This window comes from Mustelus asterias, chromosome 5 (genome assembly GCF_964213995.1).
Source record: "Mustelus asterias chromosome 5, sMusAst1.hap1.1, whole genome shotgun sequence".
NCBI lineage: Eukaryota > Metazoa > Chordata > Chondrichthyes > Carcharhiniformes > Triakidae > Mustelus > Mustelus asterias.
This window is the reverse complement of record NC_135805.1, coordinates 25,527,456-25,552,270: the sequence shown is the minus strand read 5'-3', so window position 1 is coordinate 25,552,270 and position 24,815 is coordinate 25,527,456. Positions and strand designations below refer to the sequence as shown.

The window sequence follows — 24,815 nt, the reverse complement described above, 5'->3', positions numbered from 1 at the left end:
ATTCATATGTAGGCCAAACCAGGTAAAGAAGGCAGATTTCCTTTCCTAAAGGACATTAGTGAACCAGATGGGATTTTTACGACAATTGACAATGGTTTCGTGGTCATCATTAGACTTTTAATTCCAGATTTTTAGTGAATTCAAATTTAACCATCTGCAGTGGTAGGATTCGAACCCGGGTCCCCAGAGCATTGCCCTGGATCTCGGGATTACAAATCCAATGACACAACGCCACTGCCTCCCTCAATGGTTTAAGGTGGTGGAAAGGCCACCAGTCAAGGAGGCTGGTTTGTCCTGGACGGTGTTGAATTCTGTTGGAGCCACCCATTGAGGCAAGTTTGTGGAGGGGGGAGGTGCCAGACAAAGTGCAGTCCAAAAGGTCCTCAGTGACAGAACAAGTAAGAGCAGAAGAAGGCTGCAGCAGCAGGGTGGTCCTGGTCATTGTGGCATGACACACCACTGAGGTCTGATCACCAACCTGTGAAGATCAAGTGGACAGTGACAGTGCCCCAAGATTCCCACATTAAACACAGTCACAGGTGGCCATTTACTCGGGTCAATTTGCCAAGTTCTGTGGCAATGGGGAATTAGTGAAGGGGTTGTGAACCTGGGATCCCTAGTCCAGAACCTGCACACAGGCAACAGATATATGAAGGTTTTTGGACATCTGTGTTGGGACAGAGGTGTCTTTGGGTTCATCTGTGACTGAGCAGTCCTCTGCTCACCCTAAATGGGAAGGGGGGGCTGGAGCAGGTGCTCTAAAAATAGACTGTCCCACTTCCTCCTGGCTGGGAAACCACACCCTGCAGATTACCACCATTGTGGCCAAAGAAAGAAAACTCTCAATTCTGCAACTTGGAATGTTAGAGCACTCAAGAGTGACCGTCCAGAAAGAAGAACTGTAATCATAACCTGTCAGCTAGCAAGACTCCAGACTGACATCGCTGCCCTCAGTAAGACTGGTGAGGGGCAGCTGAAGGGACAAGCAAGGGGATACACCACCTACTGGAACGGAAAGACTGGCAGCAACCCTTGTGTCCACAGAGTTGGTTGTTCTATCCAAAACGGTGGCAAAACTGACCTTGCCTGGAGCTGGGATTCTACAGTCCCGCTGCTGTGAATGGAGATTTGGCTGAGCGCCAAATTCTCCATTCTCGCTGGCAGCGGTAATGTGGATGTGAGTGGAGAATTCTGACCAGTATTTTCGATGCACTTGTATAAATTGAAGGCTTATGGCACTTAAACTCAGTCATAACCAACACGCCACTGTCGTCAGTGCTAATGCCTCGATGCTTGACTCCAATGACGATATTAAGGAAAAGTTCTATTTTGATCTTGGTGAAGTCCTCACTGTCATCCTACAGAAGAAAAGATCACCCTTCTGGGGACTTTAATGCCAGGGTTGGCTGTGACCTGGATGTCTGGAGGGGAACCATTGGGAAAAAGGAGGTGGGAAAATGGCGTCCACCAGCTGACAAAGTGGCCTCATTGTGACAAACACCATCTTCTGCCAGAAAGACCAGTACAAAATCACATGGAGGCACCCTAGATCAAAGCATTGGTTCCTCCTGGATGATGTCACAGTTCAGGTCAAAGATATAAGTGACATCTGTATCGCTTGATCCATGCGATGAACTGCTGCCTATTGGATAGCTCATAAACTTGTTTGATCAATGATGAACATCCACCAAGTGCCAAGATGTGGCAAGTTTAAAGTGAACAACACCCCCGACCACTCCTCCCCCACCCCCCCAGCCTCAACCCCCACCTTGCCCCCTCCACCAACTTCAGGACTGCGACGTGGATTTGCAGCCACGCAAGACTGTGTGATAGCCCCAATACTATTTACAATCTACTTGACAGTGACCATTCATCTCATCAAAGATCAGCTGCCCTCTGCTGTCAATGTTCAATGCCGCCGAGATGGAAAAATAACCTCAGTCACCTCGGAGCTAAAACTAAGCGGCACAGTGGTTCGCACTGCTGCCGCACAGTGCCATGGACCCGGGTTTGATTACCGGCTTGGGTCACTTCTATGCAGAGTTTGCACGTTCTCCCTTTATTTGTGTGGATTTCCTCCGGGTGCTCCGTTTTCCTCCCATTGTCCGAAAGACAATGGTTAAGTGCATTGGCCATGCTAAATTCTCCCTCAGTGTACCCGAACAGGCGCCGGAGTGTGGTGACTAGAGGATTTTCACAGTAACTTCATTGCAGTGTTAATATAAGCCTTACTTGTGATACTAATAAAATAAACTTTAAACTAAACTGACTACCGTGGACATACATGATCTACAGTTTACAGATGACTGCAGTATCGCTGCCCCCTCTGTAACAGATTTCCAAGTAAGTAGTCTCACAACACCAGGTTAAAGTCCAACAGGTTTATTTGGTATCACGAGCTTTCGGAGCGCTGCTCCTTCATCAGTTGCTGTCACCTGATGAAGGAGCAGCGCTCCAAAAGCTCATGATACCAAATAAACCTGTTGGACTTTAACCTGGTGTTGTGAGGCTTCTTACTGTGCCCACCCCAGTCTAACGCCGGCATCTCCACATCACAGATTTTCAAGCCATTCTTGATCGCTTCAATTCTGCATAAAGAAACCTTTCTTCAAATGTTGCCAAAACAAAACTCGTTTATCAACTCACACCTGGTCAGCCATACTTTCCACCTCCCATTTATGTTGAAGGAGAGACTCGGGAATATATTGAGTACTTCCCATTCCTTGGCAGCCATCTCTTTCAAAAGCCCACCATCGATGAGGAGATCCAACACTCGATCAGCCTCCTACAAAGTACAGCGAAGAGTTTTTGACAACAAAGATTTCCGCAAGTCAACAAAAGCCCTCGTGCACAGAGCAGTTGTCATCACTGTGCTGTAGTGAGACCTGGGATGTTTATCTGTGACACACAAGAGTACTAGAAAATTTGGAGGACCATTGAACAATGCCAGTATCCATCTCAAAGCTAGCTCTACAAGAATTTGGGAAAAACTCCTGCACAATCAATTTCAATGGACTTGTACATTGTGTCCAGATAACTGGAAGCATCTCCCTTGCTAGGTCCTGTTTTCTCAACTCGCAAATGGTCAGTGTTCCTGGGAAAAGAAAGAAAATGCTTTAAAGTCACTCTGAAGATCTCCTTGATGCGTGACAGCATCAAGGAACTTACTATCAATCCTTTAAAGTAGCAACAACCTGTCCATCAAAGTTGGATTGTGCGTTGAATCACAACATCCTCATGATGAGGCAGAGCAGCAGCAGCGAAGGAAAGAAAAGGAAGCAAATCTTACACTCCAGACCCCACTGCTTGTGCCTAAAGATATGTGGGTTAAGAATCGGCCTGTTAGCCACATGAAGACCCATGGCAGATACTCACGATGCTGAGTAGGCATCATCCTCGGATCGAGGAACAGTCAGCAACAACGGCAACATTGGGTTAGAAAAGGACAATGAGTCAATGTTCTCACACCAATTCACCACCTCCTGAGCCTTACTGGAAGTACATAGGTTTTTGGTTTGATTGTATTTCCTAACACTACCTTCCCACAAAGTCACATCTTCTCATGGTCCATTGATGCTCACAGGCAAGGCTTACAAATAATGGCTACTGGACAAGGAACTGATATTACCGGAGTGACAGACATGGAATTGTCCGGAGAATTTCTTTCATAATATAAGAAAAATAATATATGGTCAAGTGATCAGACTTGTTGTCTTTGCACCATAGACTTTGTGCTTATATGAATGGCATTTCATTCCCACAACAACGTGTTTTGTCATTTTTGACAGTAAATGATTTCCTTTAATGTGAGACTTCCTTTAGTGATGGAGTTCTGAGCCAAACCCTTGTGTTGCACATTTAAGACACTTCTATATTGGTCTTTTGATTCAGAATCTGGGATCTGGCTTCAATTGGTTAATGCTGTTAAATGTACATAAAGGTATACCGACAAGCTGAGAATTAGGTGAAACATTTAGAAGGATGGGGGAGGGAGGATCTCATTGGAACTTACAGAATACTGAAAGGCTTGGACAGAATGGATGTGAGAAAGATGTATCCATTGGTGGGCGAGACGAGGATCCGAGGGCACACCCTCAGAATAAAGGGACGACCCTTTAGAACCGAGATGAGGAGGAATTTCTTCAGCCAGAGGATTTTGAATCTATGGAATTCATTGCCACAGAAGGCTATGGAGCGCAAGTCATTGAGTATATTTAAGACAGAGTTATATAGATTCTTGATTGATGAGGGGATCAAAGATTATGGGGAAAAGACGGGAGAATGGGGTTGAGAAACATATCAGCCATGATCGAATGGCGGAGCAGACTCGATGGCCTAATTCTGCTCCTATATCTTATGGTCTTACTGAGGGAAAAAGCAGAGCCCTACTTCGGAACGTGGTGAGAAATAAATAGACTGACGAGAAATATTGCAGAAATGGAAAAGAGGTACTGTTAATATTTTGAAAACAAGTTGTGGTCAGTGACCACTAAGTTATCTTTTCTGAGTAATATCGAATCTATGCTTATTTCCTAAAATGTATCAAAGCCAAAATGACTGTGTGTGTGTGTGCGTGTGTGTGTGTGCGTGTGTCTGTGTGCATGTATGTGTGTGTGCGTGTGTATGTGTGTGTCTGTGTGTGTGTAAATGTGTGTGTGTGTGTCTGTGTGCGTCTGTATGTGTGTGTGTGTGTATGTGCGTGTGGGTGTCTGTGCGTGTGTATATGTGTGCGTGTGTATTTGTGTGTCTGTGTGTATATGCGTGTGTGCGCACGTGTGTGTGTGTGTCTCTCTCTGTCTCACAAACAAGCTGCATTAAAGGAGAGGGAAAGATCCTATTAATGCAGCAGCATTTATCCTGTTTAATTAGATCAGGTTAGTTTCAAGTGAACATCACTTCTGTTCAAACAGTTACTAACTGTGGGTTGAGTATTTATTTTTACCGTATTTGCTTATATTAGGTGCTATTCTTTTACTTTCTGCTCCTGCTTGGGAGAGTTGCCTGCCAGGAGCCTCAATTGGAAATCTGCCATGCGCTGTGCATAGTTTACTAGCCAGTGAGGTTAATTGTCAGAGATTTGAAGGACTGAGGTTCTTTAATTACCCTTTACAGAAGTAAATTGAAACGACCGTCGCAAAACGATCTAAAAATTGGAAATTTCCCGATGGCAACAGAGCAGGAAAACTCCAGCTTCAGTAGACACGCACGAGTCGGCAGGTAGCAGGAGCAGTTGTTGAGGTTGATACGGTAGCCTTTCGTGCCTTGAGTTAGGGGAGGGGGAAAATACCAGTGTCCAATTCTCATAATCTCCTGCAGCCCCGTTACCACACAGAGTTGAGCATTTTGTGGGTGTCAGTTGGTGACAGGATTGCTCTGCGCTGCGCTTTCCCTACCCTTTTGGTTGACTATCCTACCAGGATCTCTGTCAGGATCTCACACCTGGATAGTGGTACTAGAAAGCACTGAGCAGCTGTGGAAATGTACTGTCACAGCATCAGGAGAGGGGAGAAAAATCGGCAGGATTTTTTAAGAACAGAAATTTCCTTGGCTGTTTACTTACTTCCATCGCTTCCCTCATTACTCCCGAAAGCTTATCTGCATCTCTTTCTTGTCATCTGAAATCAAAACAAAGACAGACGTTTAATCATCAAACACAAACGGGAAACTTTGTACAGTTTGCAAAAAGCTCTCTTGACCACTGTCTTTATTTAGCAAATTCCTGTATATTATGTATATCCTTAATGTGATAAGTAATATTGATCCAACTCGTGGGGCGGGGAGGGTGGGAGTTTGGGGGCTGTGTGCAACGATACAGGAACAACAGCTACAAGAGCAAACCTCCTTGTTGATGCCCACTCCCCCCACCCTGGCCTACAACTTCCAGCTGTCCATCACGGGGTGCCTGCTCCTGATCACTATCCAGGAGGTTCTTCTGGAAGGTTTGTACGTGTCGACAGGATTAGGACTCAGCTGTGATACCCCCTACAGTTCAACAGTCTGGCAACATCATTATTTCAACTCACATATTTACTCATTCATGGGACATTGGCGTTGCTGGCCGGCCAATATTTATTGCCTATCCCTAGTTGCCCTTGTCCAGAGGGCAGTTGAGAGTCAACCACATTGCTGTGTGTCTGGAGTCACATGTAGCCCAGACCAGGTAGGGATGGCAGATTTCCTTCCCTAAAGGACATTAGTGAACCAGATGGGTTTTTCCAACAATCGTTTCATGGTCATCAGTAGATTCGTAATTCCAGATATTTTTTATTGAATTCAAATTTCACCATCTGCTGTGGCGGGATTCAAACCCCGGGTCCCCAGAACCTTAGCTGAGTTTCCGTGTTAATGGTCTAGTGACAATACCACTAGGCCTTGTCTCCCCTTGTACATGCAAACTGGCAATGTACATCTGAGGTTGTTGGTGCCTTTGAAACTATACTGCAACATTGGTCAACATCTGTTGGGGGAAACTACCTCAATACTGATGTGAGGACACTACTGTTCTATGCATATTTTCAAAATTCTTCCATGGGATTCTTTCATGGGATGTGGGCATTGCTCTGGCAAGTACAGCTTTTGTTGCCCATCCGAGTTCACACCAATCTGCTGGTTGAAATACAGCTAAGGTAACACGAAAAGTGCAGCCCTAGTTCTTCAGTATACACAATCACCTGGTGTGTATGAGCTGATGAGGGACACTTATTAGCACACGGGCTGTGTTTCATTATATAGTAAGAAGTCTCACAACACCAGGTTAAAGTCCAACAGGTTTATTTGGAATCACGAGCTTTCAGAGCGCTGCTCCTTCATCAGGTGAGGACTTTAACCTGGTGTTGTGAGACTTCTTACTGTGCCCACCCCAGTCCAACGCCGGCATCTCCAAATCATATCTTTCAGTATATAGATATACCAGTTTTTGATTTGTGCTTTGTTTTTGTTCTTTTGGTGCTGAAACTCCAGGAAACTAATAAACATTTATTCACTGGCCAACTTAACACCAGAGTTTAAAGGTTAAAAGTTTTGTGGTATAAATATTTTGTGCTACAAACCCCTTAACAGTACTTTGCAATATTTTGAGGGATGTAACCACCTCTGATCATTGTGGTTCAGGGTCCTATGCAGCACAATCCTGCACATCTTCATTTAGATTTCATGATTTCCACACTGAAACCCATGACATTTCTGAAACCTGACCTGTTAAACCTCAAATGGCACTGATCATTACACGATAAGTCTTAAGGCTGCAAGTTAAAGCTATCATAAATGAAATCTGTATACAGCAGAATATATATAACCTTACACATATTCCAGATAGGAGGACTCAACGTATTGGTTGATGGGGGTGGACGGGGGGGCTATAGGTGGGGTTGGGCAGCAGGAGGAGGAATAAGTGCTTTAGTGAACCATCTCCTGTCATTTCACAGGCCGTTTAAGGATTAATGACTAATCTTTGCAAAGCATCTATCACCAGGAGGTGAAGATGAATGGCCCTGGATGGTGGATCTCTCCCCCACTTCCCCTGTACCCAGTAGGTATCTCAGAGTAAAGAACTCAACAGTCATTGGTTTGATTCCCACTCTGAGCTTGTTGCTTGTTTCCAGACTGCTAGAGAGGTGCAAGAACTGGCCTTGCGACCTCTTCTCTTTCCAACATGACAACGGAGACTGCACTTTTGATCTGAGTTGATTTATTATTGTCACATGTATTGAGATACAGTGAAAAGTATTGTTTCTTGCGCGCTGTACAAACAAAACATACCATTCATAGAGTACATAAGGGAGAAGGAAAGGAGAGGGTGCAGAATGTGGTGTTACAGTTACACATAGGGTGAAGAGAAAGATCAGCTTAATAAATGAAAGGACCATTCAAAAGTCTGATGGCAACAGGGAAGAAGCTGTTCTTGAGTTGGTTGGCCACTGGCTCGTAAAGCATTTTGGGACATCCTGAAGTCTTTCTTTCTCTGAGCTTAGGAAGAGAATAATTAATAAGCATTTCTGCAACTAATCACCATCTGGTGAGTCCCGCTGGAAAAGCACAAACATTGACTAGGGCTGCTTGAGTATGTCTCATAGGGGGGGAGGTTTAACACAGATATCAGAAGGACATATTTTACACAGAGGGTGGTGGGGGCCTGGAATGCGCTGCCAGGCAAGGCGGTGGAGGCGGACACACTGGGAACGTTTAAGACTTATCTAGACAGCCATATGAACGGAGTGGGAATGGAGGGATACAAAAGAATGGTCTAGTTTGGACCAGGGAGCGGCACGGGCTTGGAGGGCCGAAGGGCCTGTTCCTGTGCTGTATTGTTCTTTGTTGTCTTTCAGATAACATGTTAAACATGTTCAGGTGGGTGTCATTAGCTCCTACAACATGGGGAGGGAGGGGGTTCTCCCCAGTGTGCTGTCAACATTAATCTCACAATTGAAGCCTGTCCCCCATTACCCCGCAAAAAAGTCACTTATCTGGGACTTCCAAGATGGCGCCGGAGCGAGGCAACTTCTTGCAAGCTGTGCCCAGCATACTTCTAATTCTATCTTTTACTCTCATTCTATGTTCTAAAACTTCATTCTATCTCTTTTAAACTCTTTAACAATGACTACATTCTCTCGTTTCCTTCTCTATGAACAGTATGCTTTGTCTGTATGGCGCGCAGGGAAACAATACTTTTCACTGTATGTTAATACATGTGACAATAATAAATCAAATCAAATCAAACCTGGCCCATTATGGTTTGTGACATCTTGCTGTGTACAAATCGACTGCCAACCTTGTCTGGTAAACAGGATTGAATGTGAGTCAGAGGCATTTACGCAGCATTTTTCTTTGACTCATAGAATCCCTACAGTACATAAGGAGGCCATTTGGCCCATTGAGCCTGCACCGACTCTCCAACACAGCATCTTACGCCAGCCCTATCCCCATAACCCCACATTATCCCCACATTATCCCAATTAATGACGAAGACTGTGTTGTAATTAATGTACAATGATGAAGATGCCCTTGAGATTTCTGTTTAAAAAAAAACTCTATCATTTAATTAACTACCAGCTTTGAGTAAATTGTGTGTTTTCACTATCCAGCCAGCTCCCATTGTCAGCACATAGATTGTAATCTGTGAGTCACTGGAGGCTCATTAACTCGGAACATTGCTTCGACAAGAATTTATTCGACAACAGTCTCCCTCGCCTGTAACCAGCCAGAGTGAAACCACGTTTACAGCCCATCTGCATGCGACATGAAGAAAAACTGCCATCCCACATCAATAAAACCAGTGCTGTTTAGAAGTCAAGGTTTTAACAGCTGTTCACAACTGGGTGTCACAAAACAATTATTTAACTAGTAATGCTTGCTGACTCATTAAGCAGTGCATCTCTTTTTATATATGCACTTGAAATAGAATCCCGGCAAAGGATTGATGGATGCAGGTGGCTCAGTAGACTCCTGTATGTTTGTCTTGTTCCCCCCATTCCCCTCCCATTTCTTTGGCCTCTGACCCAGTCTAGATTTGAATCCTATTTCACTGTCCAAGAGGTGAAAAGGATCTTCTGGCCAATAAACAAGGTTAGTGATGAGAACTTAAACATGTCAGCTGCTCAATGCTATAATCAGTAAACAATGGGTGCCTGTTGATAACATAAAATGTGATGCTGGAGAACTAAACCTGCTGAACTATTGCTTATGTCACAGCACGTACTAGCAACAGCAGCAGTTACATAACGCCCTTAACAAAGCAAATTGCCCACAGGAATATTATCAAACAAAATTCAACACTGCGCCACACAAAGGAATATTAGTTAATCGTAAACTTGGTGCAAGGACAAGAGGGTTAATGCCTAGACAGTTGAAGGCACAGCCGCCAATGGTAGAACGATGAAACTTGGGATATGCAAGAGACCAGAATTGGAGGAACACCATTGCAGTCTAACAGAAATTAATTGTGCAAAGTTGTCTGCAATATTTTGTCATGTGATATGACACACTATAAATCTGAGTCTTTAAAATGTATTTATTAGTGTCACGAGTAGGCTTACATTAATACTGCAATGAAGTTATTGTGAAAATCCCCTAGTCGCCACACTCTAGTGCCTGGCCCAGAGTTATATTTCCTTCATTCCCTAATTCTACATTTCCAGTTTTGACATTTAACAAAAAAAACACCAGTGATGTTAAGAAATGGTTTTACGCTCTGTCATGTTAGTGTTATGAAAACCACTTATTCAATGTTTCATTTGCTTCTTAGCTCTCTGATGTTGCCTACAATATTTTGAGTCATTGTTTTGTGCAAGTATTAGTGTGAGTCCCATCTAGGGTTAGAGGTTACCATTCAGTCTATTTTCAAATTGCCTTTTTATAGATATTCACTCTTTTAGAGAATATATAATCTATACATATTTGAAGGCATTGTCATGCAAATTTTAGAAGGAGCAAGTAGAACATGACAAATAAACAAATAATTCATTAATGACTAAGAAAAGATCCATGGTGTGTACATAATGCAGAGTGTTTGCTCTGCAATGTTCTGAATGTCATTATGTGAATTCAGTTCAAGGATTTATCACCTGTGCAGCGAGCTTCTATCCTTCACTGCATCTTAAGTTTGTAACACTTCCAAAGAAATTAAAAACGTTGTCAGTGATGCCATTTCCAACAGCACACTAACTCCAATTTTGTCCCCTTCCCTTCATTACAACTAACGCAAGAGGAGAGATTAAATTGGTTGGATTACATTCGCTAGAGTTCAGAAGAATGAGGGGGGGAATTAGACAAGGTAGAAGCAGGAAGGATGTTCCTGAGGGTGGGGGTGACCAGAACCAGGGGTCACAGTTTAAGGATATGGGCTAAACTTCTTAGGACTGTGATGAGGAGACATTTCTTCACCCAAAGAGTGGCAAGCTGTAAAATTCACTACAACAGAAAGCAGTTGAGGCCAAAACATTGTATATTTTCAATGAAGAGTTAGATAAAGCTCTTGGGATGAAGGGGATCAAAAGATGCGGAGGGGAAGGTAAGATCAGGCTATTGAGCTGGATGAACATAATGAATGGTGGAGCAGGCTCAAAGGGACGAATGGCCTACTCCTGCTCCTATTTTCTATGTTCCTATGAATTAGAAGTGCCAGGGTCCTGGAAATGTTGAAATGTCAGTTACCTCTGGTTTGTGAAAATGCACAGGGAAAATAATAAATGAGCTGAAGCAAGGGAATAGCAGAAACCGTACCTCACATTGAATGGCTGGCCAGTGACACCATGGGGTGGATTTTAAACTTGCTGCCTGGGCATGAAGCTGGTGTTTCACACTGCTTGCTCCTACAAAAAAAAACACCCGATCTTTTTGTTTCGGTTACGGGTGACTACAACTTTACACTCAAACAGCAAGCCGAAAATCTACCCCTCCATTGTTACCATTAGACGACGTGATTTTTAAAAAATTCATTCATGGGATGTGGGCATCACTGACCGTGCCAGCATTTATTGCCCATCTCTGAGGGCATTAAGTGTCAACCACATTGCTGTGGCTCTGGAGTCACGTATAGACCAGACCAGGTAAGGACAGCAGATTTCCTTCTCTAAAGGACATTAGTGATGGGTTTTATGACAGTCGCCAATGGTTTCATGGTCATCATTAGACTTTTACTTCCAGATTTTTATTGAATTCGAATTTCACTATAAGCCGTAGTGGGATATGAACTCGGGTCCCCAGAGCATTGCCCTGGGTCTCTGAATCACTAGTCTATCAACAATGCCACATGTGGCCTCTGCATCCCAAGTATCTTCTCTCGTAGAATTAAGAGCAACTGTTACATTGAATATACGGCATGGAAGCGGTTCATTCGGCCCAACTGGTCCATGCCATGGTGTTTTGCTCTCGCCTTACTCCATATCACTCAATTAATGGGGTTAAATGTGAAATTGAAATAAATAACTTGTGTTGATATAATGCCTTTCACAATGCCCCGAAGTGCTTTCAGGATATTCCAAAGTGCTCCATAGTCAATGAAATTCTATTTGAAGTGTAGTTCACTGTTGTAATGCAGGAAACAACAGCAGCCAATTTATGCAAAGCAAGTTCCCATAAATAGCAATGTTTTAATTACCATATAATCAGATTTTAATCACTAAGCTGGTTGCCAGATAAATATTTGCCAGTATAAGTGCAAGTAAAACAAAATTGCTACAAGTTAATTTACTAATATAAACACAGTGGCCGGATTCTCCGGTCTCGCTGCAGTCAACGGAGACTTGGCTGTGCGCCGAATTCTCTGTTCTCGCTGACAGCAGTGGTGGGGCGTGAATGGCCAGAGAATTCTGGCCAGTGTGTTTGAGCTGTTTCAGTATTTGATTCCAAAAAGAGACACACTACCTTGTTTTGTCTGCCTTTCAGAGCTGTTGCTTTTGGTCATTGACATATTGATGTTAAATACAGTAGGCAGGGAAGAAATAGCTTTAATTTATCTAGGGCCATAGAAATATTAGGAAGAGCAGTCCCTGGGGCCTTCCCTGCCATTCAGTTAGATTGCAGCTTATCTGTACATCAGCTCAATTTTCCTGCCTTTGAGGCGCAGCAGAAATCTATTGATCTTGGTCTCCATTTGCGCTACTGTCCACAGCCTTTTGGGAAAAAGGATTCCACTTTTCTACGGCTACTTGCCTAATACTGTATCACATCCCAGTGATATTCCAAAGCACCTTAAAATGGTCTTAAAATGGGTGGAGTTTGGACAGTAAATAAGCCACAGCAAACAATCTATATTCTATGTCATATCAAGTCAAATCGAAATGTCTGGCTGGTGGCAAACTCCTCCAAGGTCTTCGGGCCAATCTCAGCTAAACATAGTAGGATGATACCTTGGACAAAGGGGCATGTTGTAGGGCAGTTGACATTTAGCCATCTACATGGGTGGAGGGGGGGTGCACAAAGACATTTGAGTAGGGAATCCTACCTACATGCGTCTCTGCTGACACCTGAACTCATATGTCATATTTACGTCATAAATCCCCAACCTACTATCATAGTTAATTTCTCTCATTTTATTTGTTTCATGTCATGCTGTGTTCTGAGGCAGAAAAGATTATTGGCAAGGGAAAGTGGCAAGTGGCACACAGGGCCAGGGAAGGTGAAGAGACTAGAGAAAGGAGGCAAGAGATTGACAGAAAGCAACACAATGCAAGAACAACCACAGCTGAACATCGGCAAACAAGACTCTTTAAGGAAGCTTTCCTCTATGCTCCTCCTCATAGTTCTGAGTCAAACCCAGAATATGATATCGGCAGCAGGTCAGAGGTGGATGAATAGTGTAGCACAAAACACTGGGGGAAAAAAAGAGCCATCTTCAATGTATTATGCAAATAGTAAAATACTATTGCCACTTTTAAGTGAACCACCTGAGAGCTCTTCTTTGGAAATAACAGCAACAAAATTAAAACACCTTTCAAAAAGCATCAAAAAATATAACATCTGAGTAGCTAAGAAGCTTTTTTCAATTTTGGCTCAAGGTGGAAGAACTAATAATGTGTTCTGTCAAGAAGTATTTAATGCTTCAACAAACAGAAAATACAGACGTGTAGTGAGTGATACTACAGATATTGCCTTTGACACTAATGATGAGATATTCAGACTATTAGCAAACATTGAGGAAATAGGTGTAGATGTAGATTTGAATCCTGATGATTTTGAATGAAACTGAGGATCTACAGAATGATTAGTAGAAACTATATGGTAAGAATTGTAAATCTAATTAGAGTCAAGGAGAACTTTTTTTAATATTCTTTCATGGGATGTGGGTGTCACTGGCTGAGCCAGCATTTATTGCCCATCCCCGTGGGCTTTTAAGAGTCAACCACACTGCAGTGCGTCTGGAGTCACATGTAGGCCAGAACAGGTAAGGACAGCAGATTTCCTTCCCTAAAGGGCATTAGTGAACCAGATGGGTTTTTACAACGATTGACAATTAACTCACTCAGTTAATGGTAGGGTGTTGGGGAGGGTTACAGAACAAAGAGATCTAGGGGTACATGTTCATAGCTCCTGGAAAGTGGAGTCACAGGTGGACAGAGTGGTGAAGAAGGCATTCGGCATGCTTGGTTTCATCGGTCAGAACATTGAATACAGGAGTTGGAATGTCTTGTTGAAGTTGTACAAGACATTGGTAAGGCCACACTTGGAATACTGTGTGCAATTCTGGTCTCCCTATTATAGAAAGGATATTATTAAACTAGAAAGAGTGCAGAAAAGATTTGCTAGAATGCTACCGGGACTTGATGGATTGAGTTATAAGGAGAGGCTGGATAGACTGGGACTTTTTCTCTGGAGCGTAGGAGGCTGAGGGGCGATCTTATAGAGGTCTATAAAATAATGAGGGGCACAGATCAGCTAGATAGTCAATATCTTTTCCCAAAGGTAGGGGAGTCTAAAACTAGAGGGCTTTGGTCTAATGTGAGAGGGGAGAGATACAAAAGTGTGCAGAGGGGCAATTTTTTCACACAGAGGGTGGTGAGTGTCTGGAACAAGTTGCCAGAGGTAGTAGTAGAGGCGGGTACAATTTTGTCTTTTAAAAAGCATTTAGATAGTTACATGGGTACGATGGGTATAGAGGGATATGGGCCAAATGCAGGCAATTGGGATTGGCTTAGGGGTTTTAAAAAAAAAGGCGCCATGGACAAGTTGGGCCGAAGGGCCTGTTTCCATGCTGTAAACTTCTCTGACTCTATGACAATGGTTTCATAGTCATCATTAGACTTTTAATTCCAGATTTATTTCAGATTGAATTCAAATTTCACCATCTGCCATGGTGGGATTCAAACCCAGGTCCCAGAGTATTACCCTGGGCCTCTGCATTACTAGTCCAGTGATAATACCACTATACCATCAGCTGATAAATTCATCTTGAAGAATAAATGGTCAAATAATGTTTTTGAGTATCATTTTGTGTGAATTTAGGTGTTGTGTTTCATATTTGTAGGAAATCTGCGAATGAAAATGCTTCTGTGACAGAAGGTAATTAAGTGAATGTTGAATGAAATCTGTTGGACATTCCATATCCCCCTCGGGCCAATATCTCAGTTTATTACATCATAAAATATTTTCTTAATCTTATTCTTAACTTTCATTGCTTTATTTCTCGGACATAGGAAAGGTAGCCCTGTTTCTAATAAATATGTACAAAAATGCATCAGCAGCATTTAGCTTATATTATCAAGTCCAAATGTGGGTCTTATACATGGAGGAAAACCATAGCTTCTTTTATATTGATCTTGGAACACTGGTTGATGCAACCCTTGTTTCTCACAGATGATAGAAATGGGCATGAAAATTAACAAATTTTAGAATATAAGAACATAAGAAATAGGAGCAGGAGATGCCCATTCAGCCATAGAGTCATAGAGGTTTACAGCATGGAAACAGGCCCTTCGGCCCAACTTGTCCATGCCGCCCTTTTTTTTAAACCCCTAAGCTAATCCCAATTGCCTGCATTTGGCCCATATCCCTCTATACCCATCTTACCCATGTAACTATCTAAATGCTTTTTAAAAGACAAAATTGTACCCGCCTCTTCTGTATCTCTCCCATCTCACCTTAAATCTATGCCCTCTAGTTTTAGGCTCCCCTACTTTTGGGAAAAGATATTGACTATCTAGTTGATCTGTGCCCCTCATTATTTTATAGACCTCTATAAGATCACCCCTCAGCTTCCTACGCTCCAGAGAAAAAAGTCCCAGTCTATCCAGCCTCTCCTTATAACCCAAACCATCAAGTCCCGGTAGCATCCTAGTAAATCTTTTCTGCACTCGCTCCAGTTTAATAATATCCTTTCTATAATAGGGTGACCAGAACTGCACACAGTATTCCAAGTGTGGCCTTACCAATGTCTTGTACAACTTCAACAAGACATTCCAACTCCTGTATTCAATGTTCTGACCGATGAAACCAAGCATGCCGAATGCCTTCTTCACCACTCTGTCCACCTGTGACTCCACTTTCAAGGAGCTATGAACATGTACCCCTAGATCTCTTTGTTCTGTAATTCTCCCCAATGCCCTACCATTAACTGAGTAAGTCCTACCCTGGTTCAATCTACCAAAATGCATTACCTTGCATTTGTCTGAATTAAACTCCATCTGCCATTTGTCAGTCCACTGGCCCCTTGATCCTGCTCTGCCATTCAATACTATCTTGGCTGCTCTTTGACATAAACTTCACTTTCCAGCCCTATCCTTATTTCCCTTGATTCCCTTAGAGTTCAAAATTCTATTGATCTCTGCCTTAAATATACTCAGTGACTGAACATCCACAGACATCTGGTGTACAGACTCTAAAGATCTGTACACAATACACCAGGTGTGATCTCACCAAAGGCATGTTCGGTTGAAGCAATATTTCCTTATTATTATATTCCAATCCCCTTGCAATAAAGGCCAATGTCCCATTAGCCTTCTTAATTGCTTTCTGTACAGCAATTCTTTGCTTAACATTGAGGTTGCATTCCTTAAAAGGGCAACTTTAAATGAACCAGATTTTCCCATTACAACCAATGTAAAAGCTTTAGTTCATAGAATCCCTACAGTGCAGAAGGAGGCCCATCAAGACTGCACTGACAACAATCCCACCCAGGCCCTACATATTTACCCTGCTAACCCCCCTGACACTAAAGGGCAATTTAGCATGGCCAATCAACCTAACGCACACATCTTTGGAGTGTGAGAAGAAACTGGAGCATTCAGAAGAAGACACAGACACAGGATGCAGATGCAAACTCCGCACAGTCACCCAAGACCATAATCGAACCCGGGTCCCTCGCTCTGTGAAGCAGCAATGCTAACCACTATGCCACCATGCCATTAGGTTCTGCAGTACTTTTTCCATCAGGAAAAGACATTAAAACATTATATCCTTTAAATTTAAATACTACATATGACTATTTTATTGTGTTTTAAAAGAAATAACATTTAAAATAAAATGAACTAAGAAAACATAAAATAAATATACACTTTCTACTTACCTCCCACTCGCCTTATTTCCCACTTGCTGCCTCTTCTGTTCCTCGCTCCTCCCATTCCGCAACCCTCTGGGTTGCCATCAGTTATGCTCGCTAACTCCCCCACTGATTGACCTTCCTCTTGGCCGATCCTTCCGCCCAACAACCCTCCCGCTGCAGACCCTCCAGATCACCAAATCTCCCACTGGAAACCCCTCCCATTCTGGACCCTCTCACCAGCCAAACCTCCCACTCGCTGACCTTCCCAATCGCCAACTCTCCTACCCACCAATCCTCCCACTCACTGACCCTCCTCCTCACCCACCCTCCAGCTGGCCGACCTTCCTGCATGCAGCTTCCCTCTCCCGAAGCCTTGCTGTGAGCGATGGTTTGGGAGATGAGTGGCAGGAGGCAGGAAGCAACTTACGGCATGAGTGTATCTTTGAGTTGCAGGGTTGTGTAGGCAAGGTGCAAGCTGGAGAGGCAGTAAGCGGGAGGGTTGGCCGGCGGGGGGAGCGTCAACCAGTGAGAGGGCAGGCTACCAGTCAGTCTGGCTGCACTCAAACAGCTAGTGTTTGCAAAACGCAGTACATAATGCTCAGTATTAAATGTGATTCCACAATTGGACAGCACTTGGTGTACAATCCTGTGTGTGCTAAGAATTACATTAACAATCAATTTAAGATTATCAGTTGGAATTGCAAAGTGGCTCACTTATGCTTGCTAGAAGTTATTTATATTCATATGCAAGGGCCTGTTCTTGATGGACAAAAGGTACATGTCCAGGCATCGTGTCTACTTCTGGTTAAACAAAACTGTGGGGCTCAATAATTCCCTGGTGTATTTCCATGCCAATGTTTCCATCACTCAAAGTCAACTTGCCGACCAGTCAACACCCTTTCCTCATAGTATAATTTGTTGCTCCCTTTGAAATTTGGCATTCTGGTGTCTGACCTGATGAGTGCAAGGTGAAGAATTTTGACAGCAAGTTCCTTTTTGCAGCAATACTCAAGTTCTGTACTACCCAGGGACTAGTGGATTTGTCAAATTTCATTTTCCTTTCGTAAAACGATGTTGACTCTGCCTTCTCATGATTTTTTTAAAGTACCCTGTTACCATTTCCTTGATAATGGATGCCAGCATTTTCACAATGATTGATGTCAGGCTAACTAGTCTGTAGTTTCAGCATTTCTGTCTCACTCATGTTTGGTAGGTGACCATTGTTTTCCTTGGTTACCATCGCCAGAGAACTGTTTCTTTCTTTGGTTTTGGTGCCTGCCAATGGCCAATGAGAGCACTGCACCAGCAGCAGCCTGATATTTGTGGCTTTGGAATAAACTTCCCTTTCAACCACGGGTCTTTTAAACACGTTAGCCTGCACCTTGTCTCATGATGATGCCATGACATAATGAGCAAACATAATAAAACAGTAGCATTATGCTTCAGCCGTGGCCAACCTTTGCATTCACATCCTTCTGATGGCAAATTGCTACCTTTCATGCAGATTGGAGAGAGCAGTGCTCTCCAGTACCTGGTCTGTGAGTACTGAATGCCCAAAATGTGCCTAAAGAGCGAATCCCAACTAAGGAATATCCGGCCAACACTTTTCACTCTTCTGCAAGTTTTTACAACTAGTTTTGATTCATTTTCTGAAATAAAAACAAATCTTGCCATTCTTTAAAAACAAACTTACGTTTATATATTACCTCAGGAAAGCTCAAAACAGTTTAGTCAATGAGTACTTCTGTTGCAGCCTTTGATTTAATGTAGGATTTATAAGCACTGCAGAGTAAGGATTGCTTTAGTTATACTGTAAATATTTGTGAAGATTGCTCCTTTAAAAATACCTCACAGAATCTTTGAAAATGGTGAACATGTTGAAGCTGCCACAGCACAAACTCTTTATTCTCCTACACAGACTTTGCAGCAAACCTCAAGTTATGTTGTATGGGATCATGAAGTACAACATCCAACGATCAATAAAATAAATCTTTCATTGTCCAGTGTCTTCCTCATTTCATGGAGTTTTATTATTTTATTGTTAGCTGCACAGTTAACCTCTTATCGATAAGAATCCACAAGCTGCCTCCTGAGCCCCGTTTCTGTAATTATTAGCTTGTCTACTTTTAACCCCATTAGTGTAACTTTGTCTCAGGAGATGTTTAGCTGAGTGTACAGACTAAGGAGGCCTGTGTGTCTGAGACCCAATTAGATAAAGGCACCTCTCCCAAAGGACTAGAAAGACAACAAAGCAGCATGCAGCGTAGACATCTGTGTGTGGATTTTCTCAGTGTGCCTACAGTCCATCACAGTCACATTTTCATTGTGTTGCACAGTTTCTCATTCAACTTTTCAATATTAGCACCAGAAGTAACTTTTGGATGCATGGGAACTGAGCAGACAAGAAAAGCAGATGAGTCACTGTGTATAGTAGAAAATACAGCAGCTAAAACAACTGAACCTTTGAAGCCAGGCAACTATGAGCTTGAAAAAGCTCTCTGATCCGTGAGTGAGAAAAGCAATGACTAACTAACGGAAGAATGTATATTAAGCAAAGTCGATTGTTGTAAAAGGACAGATCCATCCCAATGGTTCCTGACTTTCCTAGGCCTTAGCTCCTTGGGGAAAGTCCTTTGAAGTTTACTGGAATGCTACACTGGCACTCCTTTAATGGTGTATTTCACTTCTCTGTAATCACGGGCATCAATCTCCTGGTAACATAATCAAAGAACCCAGTTTGAATTTGTTTGTATGTGAGGGTGAGAAAGCAAATTTGGGGCATTGGCAATGTGTCCTGGCTCCAGGTATTACAGAGAGAAAAAAAATGGAAATGTGGAAACAAAAGCAAAAAAATTGTTGAAAGTAGAGATAAAGTCTATCAACATCCATAAAAATGGAGGAGCCAGGTTAACGGTTCTGGTGCAGCCACTTTGCCAGTTGTAATATAGGAGGAAGATTTATTCCTAGCGCTATACATAATGAAAACATGAACAGCTCTTTTACAAACTGGTTGTAGAAACATAGAAAATAGGAGCAAGAGTAGGTCATTTGGTCCTTCGAGCCTGCGGCCACCATTCAATTTGATCAGGGCTGATCCTCTATCTCAGTGCGACACCCCTGTGCTCTCCCCATACCCTTGATGCCAATAGAATCCAGAAATCTATTTCCTTCTTAACTATATTTGCTGATTTGGCCTCCACAGCCTCTTGTGGTAGAGAATTCCACAGGTTCACCACCCTCTGAGTGGAGAAATGTTCCCCCCCCACCTCCCCTCCGCCACTACTAAGTGAGAGAAAACAACATCCCTGCATCCCCAGTTATAATTATTAAATACTGGAAATCTGTGCCCAAAAGATGTCTTAATCTTGAAAGAACTTAACAGATAAGAATTGTGGCATTCAGTTGAGGTTGATTATTAAGGTGCACATCACTGAGCATGCCACAACTATTTTTTAAAGTTTTTTGCTGTAGCTTGATTATGGTTAGAAATGAACGTGTATAAACTGTTAAGATAGGAATATGTCAGGGTGAATGGCTCCATTGTATTTTACCCTTTTCTATCATCTCTAGGCAGATCAAACCATCAGGAAAGTAAGTAATTCAAAGGTTAAGACAAGCTCTAATATTGAATTTGTGCTGAAGGTGGAAGAAGCTTCAGAATCACAGTAATCGGTTCATGTGAATAGCTTTTGGCATAAGCCGGAACGAGCCGTGGAAGTTGGCAAATTGAGAAGTTCTTTACGGCAAAAATTGGTGAGACTTTAGTGACAGCTGCACAAGATTAGATGAGAGTGCTGGCAGCTGGAGTGACAGCAGCAAAGTATGATGTGGAATTAAACTTATGTTATCAAGTTCAATGCAGTAGTTGCAGCAAAATTATTGGCAGAAAGACCCATGTGTAAGCATTTCCCAAGCAGTCCAGTAAATATCCAAATGTTTCTGTACGCTATATGCTGTCAATAGCTTATGCTACTGTGTGCATATAATATGCATATTACAATCAATATCTGTGGTGTGTAACTACAGTGAAATAGTATTTGTGCAAATACTTGCTTCTTTATAGACATCATCCCTCTCGTCCATCCAATTCGCTCTCTTTTCCTGTACACAAACATAAATTCTCAATCTAATTTCAGGTAATCCTATAGTATCTTTCCTAGAGGTCAGTCCTGTGCATGATTAAATCCATGTTGCTCCGTAACCATGAGTGTCATCACAACAAAATCACAGCATGAATCACTGAATAGTGACCATCAACTAGAACCTGCCAGATTCCTGCCTCACCTAGCTGCAGAGTAGTTTTTGTCCCCAATGTTTTCCTATCTAACATGAGTCAACTCAGCACCTGCTGGCTCCACCACAGCTACATTTTCCGACTTAGGTTTCTTTTGCTTTGTTCTCTTCTCCCTTTGGAATGTTCAGACTTACTGGGAAGTGATTCCAAGAGTGCTGACAGGCTGCTGGTAATTTACCTACGTTGCCATTCTCTATGTGTGAGCCTAGACCATGCTCATCAACAGCGTTATCTGAACATTTGGGATGGAGGAGAGAGGGAGATAGCCCACGCCTATCCTCAAATGTACTGGATATCCGCTAGGAATGGAAACCTTGCCCAACTGTAAAACACTTTACTGTCATTATATTTGAAATGAACTAACTCAGCAAAGATCAGGAATCAAACCCACAAACTTCCTGCCTTACATGGCTCAGTACTGCATATTATGGTGCTTTTAACCCATCCTACCATTGCATGAATTCAAACAGCCAGTTCTAAATCCTCCTGGGAATATAACCCACGGTCATGTACACTTCATTACAGAGATGGGCAATAAATACTGGCCTAGCCACTTTTTAAGTTTATTTATTAGTGTCACAAATAGGCTTACATCAACACTGCAGTGAGGTTACTGTGAAAATCCACTAGTCACCACAATCCGGCGCCTGCTCGGGGACACTGAGGGAGAATTTAGCATGGCCAATCCAGCATGTCTTTTGGACTGTGGGAGGAAACCGGAGCACCCGGGGGAAACCCACGCAGACACGGGAAGAACGTGCAAACTCGACACAGACAGTGACCCAGGCCAGGAATCGAACTCGGGTTCCTGGCGCTGTGAGGCAATAGTGCTAACCACTTTGCCACCATGCTGCCCCACATGTGACTTCCACATCCTGTGAAAGATTTTTTTAAATTTTGAAAGGAATCATTTTGAAGTGCCTACTGCAATTATAAATTAAGCAATTATTTGTTAATTTGAAACTATTTTGCTTCAGTATTTTACATTATGTCTTTCCATGACAAGTATGACTTTAATTCCTTGTTTATCCTGCAAACTGAAGGACAAGATTGATTATTACCACTATTATCTGAATGCTGTATTCCAAGACATTTAGAGCTCAATTTTTGGGGAGCTTGAGGTGATCAATTTCTCACCTGTTTTGAGACAATGACTTGTGCTTGGGTTGAGTATTCCAGATGGTCATCAGAACCAAACGAAATCTTGTCCTCAGCAGATGTATTCCCAACAGGAGTCATCGACAGTGCTCAGGACTTGGTACCATGGCTACTTTTTTTCCTTGTTAGACACAGGCAAATTATAGTGCCTTCACTGCCACCCCAAACTAGCTAATTCACCAATGAACCTGAACTACACCATTATAACAGTAGAAAAACTATTGTAGGAATATAATGAATAATATAATGGTTGGCGAATCCATTTTTTGTTAACTTTCAATGAGAGAGAGAGACTTGGTGTACACAGTCATGAACTGGGTAAAGTTAAAGTGAGGCAGGCTGGGCACACCGGGTTAGCATTCACTGGTAGGTTAGAGCTTGGTTTTTGTTACGATTTCATCTCAAGCACAATGCAAATGTTCAGAACACAATGGCTCCCTTGCTGACTAAAGTAATTATTTTCCCTCAGAGAGTAACTGTGTCCATTTTGAAATGTGATTATGCCTGAAATGGCAACTGTCTTTATACTACAAGTCTCCCAGTTTATATTAAAAGAACAGAATCATTCAATCCCAGTTGATCTCAGAATAAGAACAGACTGTGTGACAAGGTGCATAATTAAAAGGTTCATTGGTATCTTTCTTGCATTTCAAACAATTGAATGTGTATCAATACTTTTGTCCAATAAACAAACTGTGTTTAGGTTGAGTTATGTTGCACTAAAGAAGTGTACTGTTAGAAACCATTAGTAAACATTAAAGCATTATGACTGAAATGGTATGGCAGAAATAGATATGCAGGTCATTTAGGAGTGTGATAGTAATAATTACACCTAACCAATACCCTTTTACCAAAAAAGAGGAACAGGGCTATTAATTTGCCCAGGTTAACCTGAAGCTTAACCTGTACAAATAAATAATCCTGTCCCACTTATAGAGGAAATATTTTGTGTTTCACTTTGTTCAATGGGAAGACCATTGCAACGAAAAGAGTGAATTAATGCAAAAGAATGGGTCTGAGGTCCCAGCCCTTCTGACGACCCATTAGATTACAGGACAGATATGGATGGGGCATTCCATTTGGCTGGCCTAAACCACCCAGCGCTCCGCTCCAAAAGCTAATGGTATTTGCTACCAAATAAACCTGTTGGACTTTAACTTGGTGTTGTTAAAACTCTTACTGTCTAAACCACCCAGACAGAGCAAACCACAGCTTCATCCCCAAAACAGCATTCAACAGTATTCCTTAAGTAATTCCAAGGTACCTCCCTTTGATGCTGTCTAGGTACATTGGCCATGCTAAATTCTCCCTCAGTGTACCCGAACAGGCGCCGGAATGTGGCGACTAGGGGATTTTCACAGTAACTTCATTGCAGTGTTGACGTAAGCCTACTTGTGACACTAATAAATAAACTTAACTTAAACTTAAAACTTCATTATTTGGAGGTTTATTCTACACATCAAACTGCAGTTGCCTCCCCCAAGAGATGGTCTCACCCATTTGGAAAGTGCAGGATTCTGTCATTCGCCATTTCTGTGGACTGAGTTCTTTTTGAGACTGTTGCTTTCCCAAATCTGAACCCATGGCATTTTTAAAAATTTATTTACAAAACAATACATCCCAGCTCAGTGTTTGCACACTGTCAGCCACCTGGACCAGTTTGTCCCTGGGTTTCAGATTTTGGAATTTCTGTGTTTGGTGTTGTCTTTCTTTTCTATCTTTTTTTAATTGTACTGGTGCAAATTCAGGAGAAAAAATAAATTTCTGTATCACATCATTACAGTGTTTCACTGTTATGTATAAAAATGATCAAAAATATTAGATTGAATCTAGTACTTGTAAAGAAACTGAGCCATATGCTATTCATTTTTTGTGGGTAGAGTTTTGGCACAAAATGCTTCGCCCAATGAATTGACTTTTTTTTATTAGATGTGTGAGCATATTTTGCAGACAGGGACAGTAGCAGACATAAGCTTCTGTTTATGTGCATTCTGATTGTCATAGCTACACAATCTTAGAATAATACTTAGATGAAATCTTAGCCAATTTGTGCGAGAAATCTAAACCCCGCCGTTATTATATCAGGGCATTTTAATAACGTTTTTTTTTCCCTCTTTCAGGTCGTTTTAGTTTATCTGTGGGTAATTTGATTTATTCTGTGTCTGAAATGCGTCCGAGCAGTTTTGTGTCGGAGCAGACGCCGACGGTGTGTAGGTAGCAGTTTAGAGGGGCGGCATTTTAAAGGTTCGTCTAGCCCGATGTTTGGATGGTATTTTATTGCATCGGCTGCGGGGACATCGGAGAGCGATCCATTATAATATATCACTGAAACGATCCGATCTATTTTCATAATCCCGTCGTTTATAAATTGTATCGCTGCCTAGTTACAGC

General features: G+C 42.3%; 1 protein-coding gene and 1 long non-coding RNA gene across 3 annotated transcripts in view; one reads left to right on the top strand and one right to left on the bottom strand.

Annotated features, from left to right (window-relative positions):
• Window positions 1-24,815, bottom strand: part of LOC144493418 (uncharacterized) — a 583,821-nt gene that overhangs the window by 18,505 nt on the left and 540,501 nt on the right. The window contains exon 11 of the long non-coding RNA XR_013497740.1: window positions 5,561-5,615. This is a non-coding gene — a long non-coding RNA (uncharacterized LOC144493418). The remainder of the gene's footprint in view (window positions 1-5,560; window positions 5,616-24,815) is intronic.
• Window positions 1-24,815, top strand: part of acoxl (acyl-CoA oxidase-like) — a 427,580-nt gene that overhangs the window by 401,398 nt on the left and 1,367 nt on the right. The window lies entirely within an intron of this gene.